This window comes from Salmo salar, chromosome 24 (assembly GCF_965601325.2).
Source record: "Salmo salar chromosome 24, fSalSal1, whole genome shotgun sequence".
Classification (NCBI taxonomy): Eukaryota; Metazoa; Chordata; class Actinopteri; order Salmoniformes; family Salmonidae; genus Salmo; species Salmo salar.
In genome coordinates this window covers 43396249-43407694 of record NC_138314.1, presented here as the reverse complement: position 1 = coordinate 43407694, position 11446 = coordinate 43396249, and positions in this window count along the sequence as shown.

The window sequence follows — 11446 nt, the reverse complement described above, 5'->3', positions numbered from 1 at the left end:
TGTCAGTTAGAGGGATTTGATCCTGCAACCTTCTGGTTACTGGCCCAACACTCTAACCACTAGTCTACCTGACGCAACGCTAGTGGCTATTTTTAGCCTGCCACTGCAAAGGTTATTAGATATGCCTGACGAGATTCTGGAGGGGAATCGGAGGAGCCTAAAGCATTGCCTAAACCAAATAACCACAATTAACCTTTCCACCCTGACTGTCTGTGAGTCAGTACGTAGTGAGGGTTTCCCCTGACAGGCGGTTGTCTAACCTACAGTATTTATAGCCAAGATGTGTGAGTGTTTTAGGAAACGGGAGATCACTGCAGTATTCAGCAAGGGCTTCTCCTGGGCTGGCTGGCAGTACGTATTTATGGTTCTACCATCCATAGGAAACAGGAAGAGGATCACCACAGTAGATATGTGTGCTTTTTAGGATCAGGCCTCTGATGTAATACATACCCAACAACACAACACATACTCAACAATGCAGTAATCACAGTGACGTCATCAATCAATCAATCAATGAAATGTATTTATAAAGCCCTTTTTACATCAGCCGATGTCACAAAGTGCTATACAGAAACCCAGCCTAAAACCTCAAACATCAAGCAATGCAGATGTAGAAGCACGTGAGTGCGATGCATGCTGAACGCGGAATGAGAGAGAGCTCGGTTTCTGAAAAATTGTTTACTAACCTACCTGTTTAATTTGGATCCCGTGATGCAGTTATTCTCAGTTGCTGAGACCGCTACTATCTGTCCTGGGATACTGCTAAACCCTTAAAGTCTGAAGAGCTGATGGTTGGTGAAGCAGCTAGCCTAGCTGCTAGCTATCAAGCTAGCCAGGTTTCCTTGACAGTTTGAACACAATGCGACTAGCACAGCTAGCCCACAATGCGATTAGCCCCTGTGTCCCAGGCTTGTGGCTGTTTAAATATACTACTACACAAACAAGTCCTATAAGCATGGTTGGTTCCTGCATGAGACTGACTGATACCACACCAGGCTTCTTACCTTGAAACTGAGATACTCCTTTTGGTTCCCAGAGTAATGTTCTGGATGTACTGACAAATTGCTTATCAGAGATAGTGTGGATTCCTCCCATGTACAGTCAATCAGTCACTGGCATGAACCCAACCAAGACAGGTTATTAGAAAAGCAGCATTATGCAAAAACACACGATCTGATACACACAGAAAACATTTCCATCACAGTAGTTTCCATGGTTTTTAACACAGTGTAACGGCCGTCATAGGGAGTAGACCAAGGCGCAGCGTGGCGAGTGCTCGTCATTTAATTTTAATAGAACACTTTAAACAAAACAAGAAAATGAACGACAGCCAAACAGTTCTGTCAGGAACATCAACTCTAAACAGATATTGTGTGTGACTAACACATTTCAGTTATCAAATTCCAATTGTCGTGTGTGACCACAGGTTATTCCATTGTATTGACCAGATACTCAAGTGACCGTTCTAACAATTAAAAGAAATGTCTTCAAAAATGGAAGGCAGTTAACCTGGGAAACAGTCTTTTTAGGTAGTCCACTCCATGTACTCCATGTCATGTTGCCAAAGAAAAAAACACCACAGAATTTAGGCCCAGTTTTCCCTCTTGCGTCACCTCACAACTTTCAGTTAATAATGGGCCAATCAGTCAAACATTTTAAATGACGGATCTCTATGGCAAGACGCATCATTCACCCAAGTTTCATCATGTTTCGGGCCAGTTCTGTCTGAGATATCGCGTGTGACTAATGTACAAACAGACAGACGAACGGAGACCAATCCACAGTCCCCTGCCCAATTTCACCGTGGGGGACAAAAAATGGTTACTCGCCTTTGTTTTGGTAAGAAGCTGAGGCGGGACCATGGGAAGATTTCAATTGCATACTCCTTGTGTCCTCTCTCCTCGTCTTCTTCTCAAAAACATTGGATGAGAAATCCAGAGGTCCCGCCCCTCTGACCTTCTCCTCCAATGGGTTTTGAGAAGGAGGCGAGGAGAGAGGATGCGAGGAGTATGCAATTGAGATCTTCCCATTGTCTATGTTCTTTCAGCCCTATGTCCCCTCAGCCCTATGTCCCCTCAGCCCTATGTTCCCTCAGCCCTATGTTCCCTCAACTCCATATTCCCTCAGCCCTGTGTTCCCTCAGCTCTATGTTCCCTCAACCCTACATTCCCTCAGTCAAATGTTCCCTCAGTACCCACTAACCAATTTTCAAACAAAATTGGCACACATGCTTATTGTTTTAAAGGGCAATTTCGCCATGTTTCAACCTCATATTCATTATCTCCAGCACAATACCTGTGTCTACCAGTAAAGGCTGGTGGGAGGAGCTATAGGAGGACAGGCTCATTGTAATGTCTGGAATGGCATTAATGGAATGGAGTCTATAGTGGTTTCCATATGTTTGTATTCAATTTGCTCATTATTCTTTTCAAACATTTTCAAGCTCTGTCAAATGGGTTGTTAATCATTGCTTGACAATCATTTTTAGGTCTTGCGATAGATTTTCAAGCAGATTTAAATAAAAACTGTAACTCGGCCACTCAGGAACATTCACTGTCTTCTTGGTAAGCAACTTCAGTGTAGATTTGGCCTTGTGTTTTAGGTTACTGTCCTGCTGAAAGATACACCGAGTGTCTGGTGGAAAGTAGACTGAACCAGGTTTTCCTTTAGGATTTTGAGGTTCCTTTTTTATCCTGAAAAACTCCCCAGGCCTTAATGATTACAAGCATACCCATGACATGATGCAGCCACCACAATACTTGAAAATATGGAGAGTGGTACTCAGTAATGTCTTGAATTGGATTTGCCTCAAATATAACACTTTGTTTTAGTCACCATTGGCCCCATTGGCCCCATGAGCAATTGAGTTAGGAAGGATGCCTGTATCTTTGTTGTGACTGGGTGTAAAGTGTAATGAATAACTTCACCATGCTCAAAGGGATAGTCAATATCTCCCAATAGGTGCCTTTCTTTGCAAGGCATTGTAAAACATCCCTGGTCTTTGTGGTTTAATCTGTGTTTGAAATTCACTGCTCGACTGAGGGACCTTAAAGATGATTGTACGTGTGGGGTACAGAGATGAGTTAGTCATTTAAAATCATGTTAAACACTGTTACACACAGAGTGAGTCCATGCAACTTATTATGTGACTTGTTAAGCACATTTTTACTCCTGAACTTATTTAGACTTGAGAAAGGGGTTGAATACTTATTGATTCAAGACATTTCAGCTTTTCATTTGTGATTAATTTATAAAATGTGGAAAAACATAATTCCACTTTGACATTGTGGTATTGCGTGTAGGCCAGTGACAACAAATCTCAATTTAGTACATTTTTAATCAGGCTGTAACACAACAAAATGTGGAAAAAGACAAGCGGCGTGAATACTTTCTGAAGGCATTGTATATATTATTAATTTATAAGTCCAACAATGAGTGTAGAAACCACAGATTACCCCTTTAACCCAACCAGTCCTGTAACAATGTACACTGAGAGTCAGGAAGCTCAGGGAGTGAGTGTCTTAATAAATACAATTAACAATGAACACGAAAAACAAAACAACGCAACGACATGAAAACAGAGTCAATAACACCTGAGGAAAGAACCAAGGGGAGTGACAGATGTAGGGAAGATAATCAAGGAGGTGATGGAGTCCAGGTGAGTGTCATGAGGCGCAGCTGCGCGAGACGATGGTGACAGGTGTTAATAAGGTGATAATCAGCAGCCTGGTGACCTAGAGGCCGGAGAGGGAGTATACGTGACTGTACCCCCTCCCCGACGCGCGGCTCCGTCCATAGGACGCCGTCAAAGGGGACGAACCCGGGGATCTTCATTTTGGTCGGCGTCCAGCGGCTGGAGCTGCGCGTCTAGGTCACCAGGCTGCTCGTTATGGCGCACACCTGTCACCATCGTTACGCGCACCTGTGTGTCGTCAGACTCACCTGGACTCCATCACTTCCCTGATTACCTGCCCTATATATGTCACTTCCTGTGGTTCCTTCCCCAGGCCTTATTGTTTCTGTTTCATGTTAGTGGTTCTTGTTCTGGTTCTTTTATTAAATGTATTCACTCCCTGAACTTGCTTCCTGACTCTCAGTGTAGATCGTTACAAGTCCCAAGTCATGGCAGTGATTTACGACATCGAACCCCTTTTAAAGACATTCTTCTCTACTTTTGTATACTTTTTAGCCAGTAGTTCTGAATGTAACACTCAAAAGTGGTCCCCAAAAATTGTGTACTACGCCACATATGTGCAGATATGCTCCGTCTCTCGCTCTGCTGTGTGCGCATCTTTGCTAGCTGTCACTCAAATGGTGAGAGGCTGAAGCTCATTGGCTAGAACTGAAGTTTGCTAGGAGGCTGGCCCATGTGGGGGAAAATGTGGGGGAAATGGCACAGCACAACTTCCAGAAAAACAGTTGCTTTCAAACTAGGGATTTTCGTGGCTAATTAAGATAAGACAGTAATTCTGCTCATAGATTATGCATGAATGAACGACACATTGACACATCAGGGGTTAGAGGTCAGGGGTCAAAGCGTTATGTTTGAAAAAAAGAAAAAAAAGACTTAGTAGTCACCAAAGATCTGGAGCATGTCTTTAATTAAGCATGGTGTGTTTGAGCTTCCAGACTAATGGTTTCTATTGGATATGTCTATTTCTTCTGCATCCATTGATGTGTGATTGTCACGTCCTGGCCAGTATAAGGCTTAATTGTTATTGTAGTTTGGTCAGGACGTGGCAGAGGGTATTTGTTTTATGTGGTTCAGGGTGGTGTGTTTGTTGAAGGGGCATTTGATTTAAGTATTCCGGGGTTTGTTGGGCACTGTCTGATATTCATGTATTCTATGTTTAGTCTAGTGAGTCTGTTTCTATGTTTGGTTAATTGGGGTTGGGACTCTCAGTTGAAGGCAGGTGTTGTCTATTTGCCTTTGATTGAGAGTCCCATATATTATGGTGTGTTTGTCATTTGTGGGAGATTGTTCTGTGTTTAGCCTTGTGCCTTGCCAGACTGTTTGTTGATCGGTCGTTCTTTTGGTGTTCATTTTGAATTTATTAAACGTCAAGATGAGCATACACATACCTGCGGCATTTTGGTCCTCCTTTACCAACGACATCCGTGACAGTGATTAACATCTGTAGAGTCTGAATGGTTTCGGCTATTAAAAGCTATCTATGAAAAGCTGAGACTCTCGGAGTCATTGGAAGGAGTGATACACAGAAGACCACAGGAAATCCCAGGACATTGTGTCTATAATACTGTATCACATAGTTTCTGTCACAAACATCACACTGACTAGTTGGATATTCATTCAATGAGCAAACCATTTCTGAACTTCATATAAATTCATTTTGATCAGGTGTTTTGGTTTGGAGGGCCTTCTGTTTTTCTATATAGAAACTCATGAATGCAACTGTTTATGTCAACTAGTTTTGTGTTCTACTTGTAGCCCTGGTTGTCCTGAAAAGATAAAACACTTCATTGTGACGCTAAATGTTAAATGAAAAGATGATTTTTGCATAAAAACGTATAAAGTCGGAGGCGCTGCCTGCTTATGGTAGTTCGGCTGTCTTGTCAATCAATGGGCGGGCTGGTGGTGGTTTCTCCTGAGGGATTGGATAACGTGCACTGCAGCACACTCAGCAGCCGTGCTCCAGATGATATTATTACTGCCAGCCTTGATTAGAATGTGCCAAGCAGCAGTCCCATGTGGGCAGGCTTGAAATCTAACCAAACCAAGGAAAAATGTGACTTTCTAGTTTCCTAAATCTCCAAATTGGAAGATACCAACTTTATGACCAAAATGTTCCTATTTACACTTTGCCACTAGAACACGATGGGCCGTTTTTCAACCAGAGAAGTTTGTTTTTGGGTTCCGCTCCCCTTTAATGAAACAGGTGGTGTGATTAGATACCAGCAAGGGCTTCTGGTTGAATCCCTGGTCTGTTGACTACCGCTCTCCTAGTGTTTGGATGCAGTGTGCCTAATGAACACCACCCTGATTCTGATCCAACAAATTGCATACAACATAATGAAGAGGATTGGGATATTAAAGTTGACTGTTATTCTGACAGTTGGACATAAGTCCCTCAGCACATGGCCCTGTCCGGGGGATAAATTGCAGGACTATAAAGGAGAGGCTCCTGTCATCAGGTCTTCAGTCATTCTAGATATAACAACAACCATAGAGGTCAAAGCTGTTACCACAACAGCAGTTAAACTTGGCAACCTTCTATCAACTCATTCACAGGCAGACAGAAACACTTTCCATTTTCCACATGATTTACATTCAGAAGGTACTCAGACCCCTTGACATTTTCAAGATTTACTTACCTTACAGCCTTATTCTAAAATGGATTTCATTAATTATTTTCCTCCTCAATCTACACACAATAGCCCATAATGACAAATCTAAAAAAGGTTTTTAGAAAACTTAGCAAAAAAAATACATAAAAAAATTAACAGAAATACCTTATTTACATAAGTATTCAGACCCTTTGCTATGAAACATCAAAATTGAGCTCAAGATCATCCTGTTTCCATTGATCATTCTTGAGATGTTTCTACGACTTGACTGGAATCCACCTGTGGTAAATTCAATTGATTGGACATGATTTGGAAATGCACACACATGTCTATATAAAGGTCCCACAGTTGACAGTGCATTTCAGAGCAAAAACCAGGCCATGAGGGCGAAGGAATTGTCTGTAGAGCTCCGAGACAGGATTGTGTCGAGGCACAGATCTTGGGAAGGGTACCAAAACATGTCTGCAGCATTGAAGGTCCCGAAGAACGCAGTGGCCTCCATCATTCCACCAAGACTCTTCCTAGAGCTGGCTGCTCGGCCAAACTGAGCAATATGGGGAGAAGGGCTTGGTCAGGGAGGTGACCAAGAACCCGATGGTCACTCTGACAGAGATCCAGAGTTCCTCTGTGGAGATGGGAGAACCTTCCAGAAAGACAACATTCTCTGCAGCACTCTATCAATCAGGCCTTTATGGTAGAGGGGCCAGACGGAAGCCACTCCTCAGTAAAAGGCACATGACAGCCCGCTTAGAGTTTGACAAAAGGCTCCTAAATGACTCTCAGACCATGAGAAACAAGATTCTCCGGTCTGATGAAACCAAGATTGAACCCTTTGGCCTGAATGCCAAGGGTCATGTCTGGAGGAAACCTGGCACCATCCCTACGTTGAAGCATGGTGGTGGCAGCATCATGCTGTGGGGATGTTTTCAGCGGCAGGGACTGAGAGACTAGTAAATATCGAGGGAAAGATGAATGGAGCAAAGTAGAGAGAGATCTTTGATGAAAACCTGCTCCAGAGTGCACAGGACCTCAGACTGTGGCAAATGTTCACATTCCAACAGGACAACGACCCTAAGCACACATTCAAGACAACGCAGGAGTGGCTTTGGGACAAGTCTCAATGTCCTTGAGTGGCCGTGCCAGAGCTCAGACTTGAACCAGATCGAACATCTCTGAAGAGACCTGAAAATAGCTGTGCAGCAACGCTCCCCATCTAGCCTGACAGAGCTTGAGAAAATCTGCAGAGAAGAATGGGAGAAACTCCCCAAATACAGGTGTGCATGGCTTGTAGCGTCATACCCAAGAAGACTCAAGGCTGTAATCGCTGCCAAAGGTTCTTCAACAAAGTACTGAGTAAAGGTTCTGAATACTTATGTAAATGTAATATATAGTTTTTAAAATTTGTAATTAATTGCAAAAATGTCTTAAACCTGTTTTTGGCTTTGTCATTATGAGGTATTGTACGTAGATGGATGTGTGGAAAACAACAATTTCATCAATTTTAGAATATGGCTGTAATGAACCAAAATGTATAAAAGGTCAAGGGGCCTGAATCCTTTCGGAATGCACTGTATATCAGCCTTCAAATTGCACGACTGATGTGAAGTGTTTCACTCTTAAACATTGATCACTGGCGTCAGGCAATCTAGTGGATTCAGCTGTAACTTGTCCTGACTCTTCTAAAGGCTTGGCATCAGGCAATCTAGTGGATTCAGCTGTAACTTGTCCTGACTCTTCCAAAGGCTTGGCTCGTCCCCTGTTCACCAAGACACTTGTTCCAACAGCTGCAGCTGAAGGGAGGGTGTGGGATTCACCGTTTTATTTATGTTCTCCAATATGGACTTTCCTTTTCTTGTCCTTGACTTTGTCTTCCTACAATCTGTGCTGTTTACATTTGTAGTGTGTCAAGATATTACTAAAAATGATCAATCGGGGCGCTTGTCCGTTATTGGACATAATGTGTAATTTAAGAAGACCTGACTTTTTTGATACGACCCTTTGTTTGAGAAAGAGAGAGAGAGACAGAGAGACAGAGAGAGAGAGAGAGTTTGTAAGAACTCTGTTTAGTCAATAACAGTTCAGTATAAAGTTCAACATTTGACATTTAAAATGACATATTTGAAAGTCTTGAAATGAAGCTGTCCAATAAGATGGTCCGTTTAATGGCCATTTCAGGTATAAGTCGGTTTCTTCTATGTCCTCAGGTGCACGTCTCAAGTGGCAGCAGATCTGCCACCAAGCAATAAAGCAATGCTGTGTGGAAGTGGGATGTATTTCTGGCACACTCGTTTCTGAACATGGCCATATTGGGCTGGTAAATGATCTGTCGCTTGTTGATCTGTTGCTAACTCTGGCAGAAAATGGAACTACATCTTGTAACTCTACCATTTATGCCTTTTAGAATGTTTGTTCAAAGATCTGTAATGCACAATACAGTATCTCCCCATTTGGTCAAAGTGTTTATCCTCGTAAATGTATGAGATTAATATTAAATGTACCCCTCCATTGAATTCACTGTGCATGCTGCTGAAAAGTGAAGACCTCATCACCTATACTCTGGACCACAGAGAGATCCGATACAGGCCAGCACATTATTTTGACCTTATTAGTCGACCATAAGGTCCTTACATTGCTGACATTGGCCACCATAATAGATGTACAGTTCAGGGGAACCGTGCCACAGCATGTGACATTTCCAATCCAGATTTAGATTTTTACTGTGTGTGACATTTTAATGGCTTGAATCATGTTACAATTCCTTATGTCAGCTAAGGCATCGGGGTGTCTCAGGCACACTCCTGTCTGTGTTGATTAAAAAGGGCTGTTAAACAAATAGAGTACATTTGGGGTATTTAACTTGGTCATTAATTAAAACTATTCATCTCAAGAGGTTGAATAAAATAAAAATGATACTTGGTAAGTGCCAGTAAAGTGTCAATAAAGAGGTGTGATCATTACAGAGTTGAGGTTTTCATTCTATCAGCCATGAATCCCCTTGTGACAGGTGGAATGGAAGCTGTTGTGCGCAACAGGGAGGGGAAATTAAATGCTAGTTTAAATTTGTTTAGAAATTATTAATACATTTCTACTATATCTATCTATGGGTAAAAGTGTTGACATGTTGTGCTCGAAGTGCTCAGTTTTCCACCACAAAACGCCAGAAAATGGCCAAAAAGACTAGAACCAGCTCACCTGTTTTTACACTATGAGTTGGCTGTTAGATGTTCAATGTTTCTCTTGAAAACATCATTTCAAAAATAATATTTTCAACATATTAAAATGAGACTTCAGTTCACGTTGACCTAACAATGAGGTACAAACATAAATGAATTACTAATCATATGAAATAAGTAATAATATTCAAAAATGTATTAACATAACCAGGGCTTTACAATGATGGAAAAAACGTGAAGAAATGTTGGGGTTAAATGGGTTCAAATCTTCCTTGAAGTCAGATGAACATGATGACTACTTTGCGAGCACAGACAGACGTTTAAAGCACCGTTACAATGTTTTGGATTAAGAGTTACTGTCTGATCCTCATAAGGTCCTGCCAAAATATGTCAAATATTTACAATGACAGTTTTAATGCTTAATGACATTTGTCAGTTAACAGATGTCCCGTCCCCCCTTAATTGTTGTTGGTCATATGTCATGTAAGACCTTTGCACATTAAAATAACTTGAATGACATAAACTCTTAGTCTGCATGGTGCGAATGTTCTCTTAATCCACAAACACTCCAAGTAAATAGCATCTGTCTAATAACAGTGATATCAGTGCCAGAAACAGGCTGTGTGGAAACGGTGGGAGATATAGTAAACAATAAACCTTGGCTGCAGTGAAGACGAGCACAGTCCAAGAAATGAAAAGACCTCGACGGGGTTCTTCCAGATGGTCAGCTCAGCCACTTGCTCAACTAGTGCATACAGCTTCTCCCCCTATGGGGCTTCTTGTACTGATGTGCTGGCCACTGCAGCTGGAAACAAAACAGGGTGTATTCAGTGAGGTGAAATGTTCTGAGTACAGCTGATAGAAATGTATTGACTAGAGCCGAAACAATTCCCTATTCTACCTGACAGACAGTCATATCTGTTCTACATAAAACATTTCTATAAGAACGTTCTGTAAGGTTTCACCCTGTTGAACTGCACCATAGTAGACACAAATAATATTTAAATGCTGAGGTTAGAAAACAGAAAATATTTGATACACATTGAAGGCTGTGAATGAAATGCCTGACTTAAAATAACTTGCTACATTACATGCGTTAAACAAAATGTGGCTCCTTCAAAAGTTGCTTTCTTAAAAAAAATTGATTTAAATGTAAAGGGATCTGTTACTTTATTGTAACTATAAGTTTTATATCAGTTTTATTGAAGCCAGCTCAGCAGCTAAGTGGTTTACTTCAGTGCAATATAAAAGTTTAAGGCAGCTTTCTTGCTGTCAGCAATATGAGTGGAGAATATTATTGAAATACTGTACTGGTGTCATGTTAGAATCCTAAGAAGTCTTAACAATCCTACTGGACCGTTTTAGCCAACTGAAATGTGAGACAAATAAAAACGTCTCCAGCATCTTCAATAGATCATAATGTAGATAAATAACTACACATTAGATTTAAACATTTTATGAGCTGTAATTGAAAGCCTACATGTTTCTGTTGTAGCTTTGAAATATTGAATATGGTTTCACCAGGGTGATAAATCAAACTAAGCACAGCACGAGGTCAAGTCCGTCCCAAGCATGAGGTGAAGAGAGAGTTCAGATGGTTTAATAAGCAAAACAATATAAGAAAAAGAATGGGTAAATATAAATATATCAAGTGATTGATGAAGATTAGTGCCACTAAAATCTAAGTAAATAAGGTCAGATTAGATTTCATTTAAACTATTTTAGTGGTAGTGGGGCAATATGGACTCAGTCCATTACAGTAGTTGAGGGACATTGGTAGTAACATTGGAATCAATTTTATGAATCAATCTTTTGATATTGTCCTAACTATTAATAATGACATTTCTCATTTGCGTAAATTCACTGAAAATGAATTCAGACCAATATTCCATTAAGAAGTCATGTAATGGCAGTGTGACGCTCCTGGAAGTTGGTGAAGCTGGTGATACACAGACACACAGCTCTGG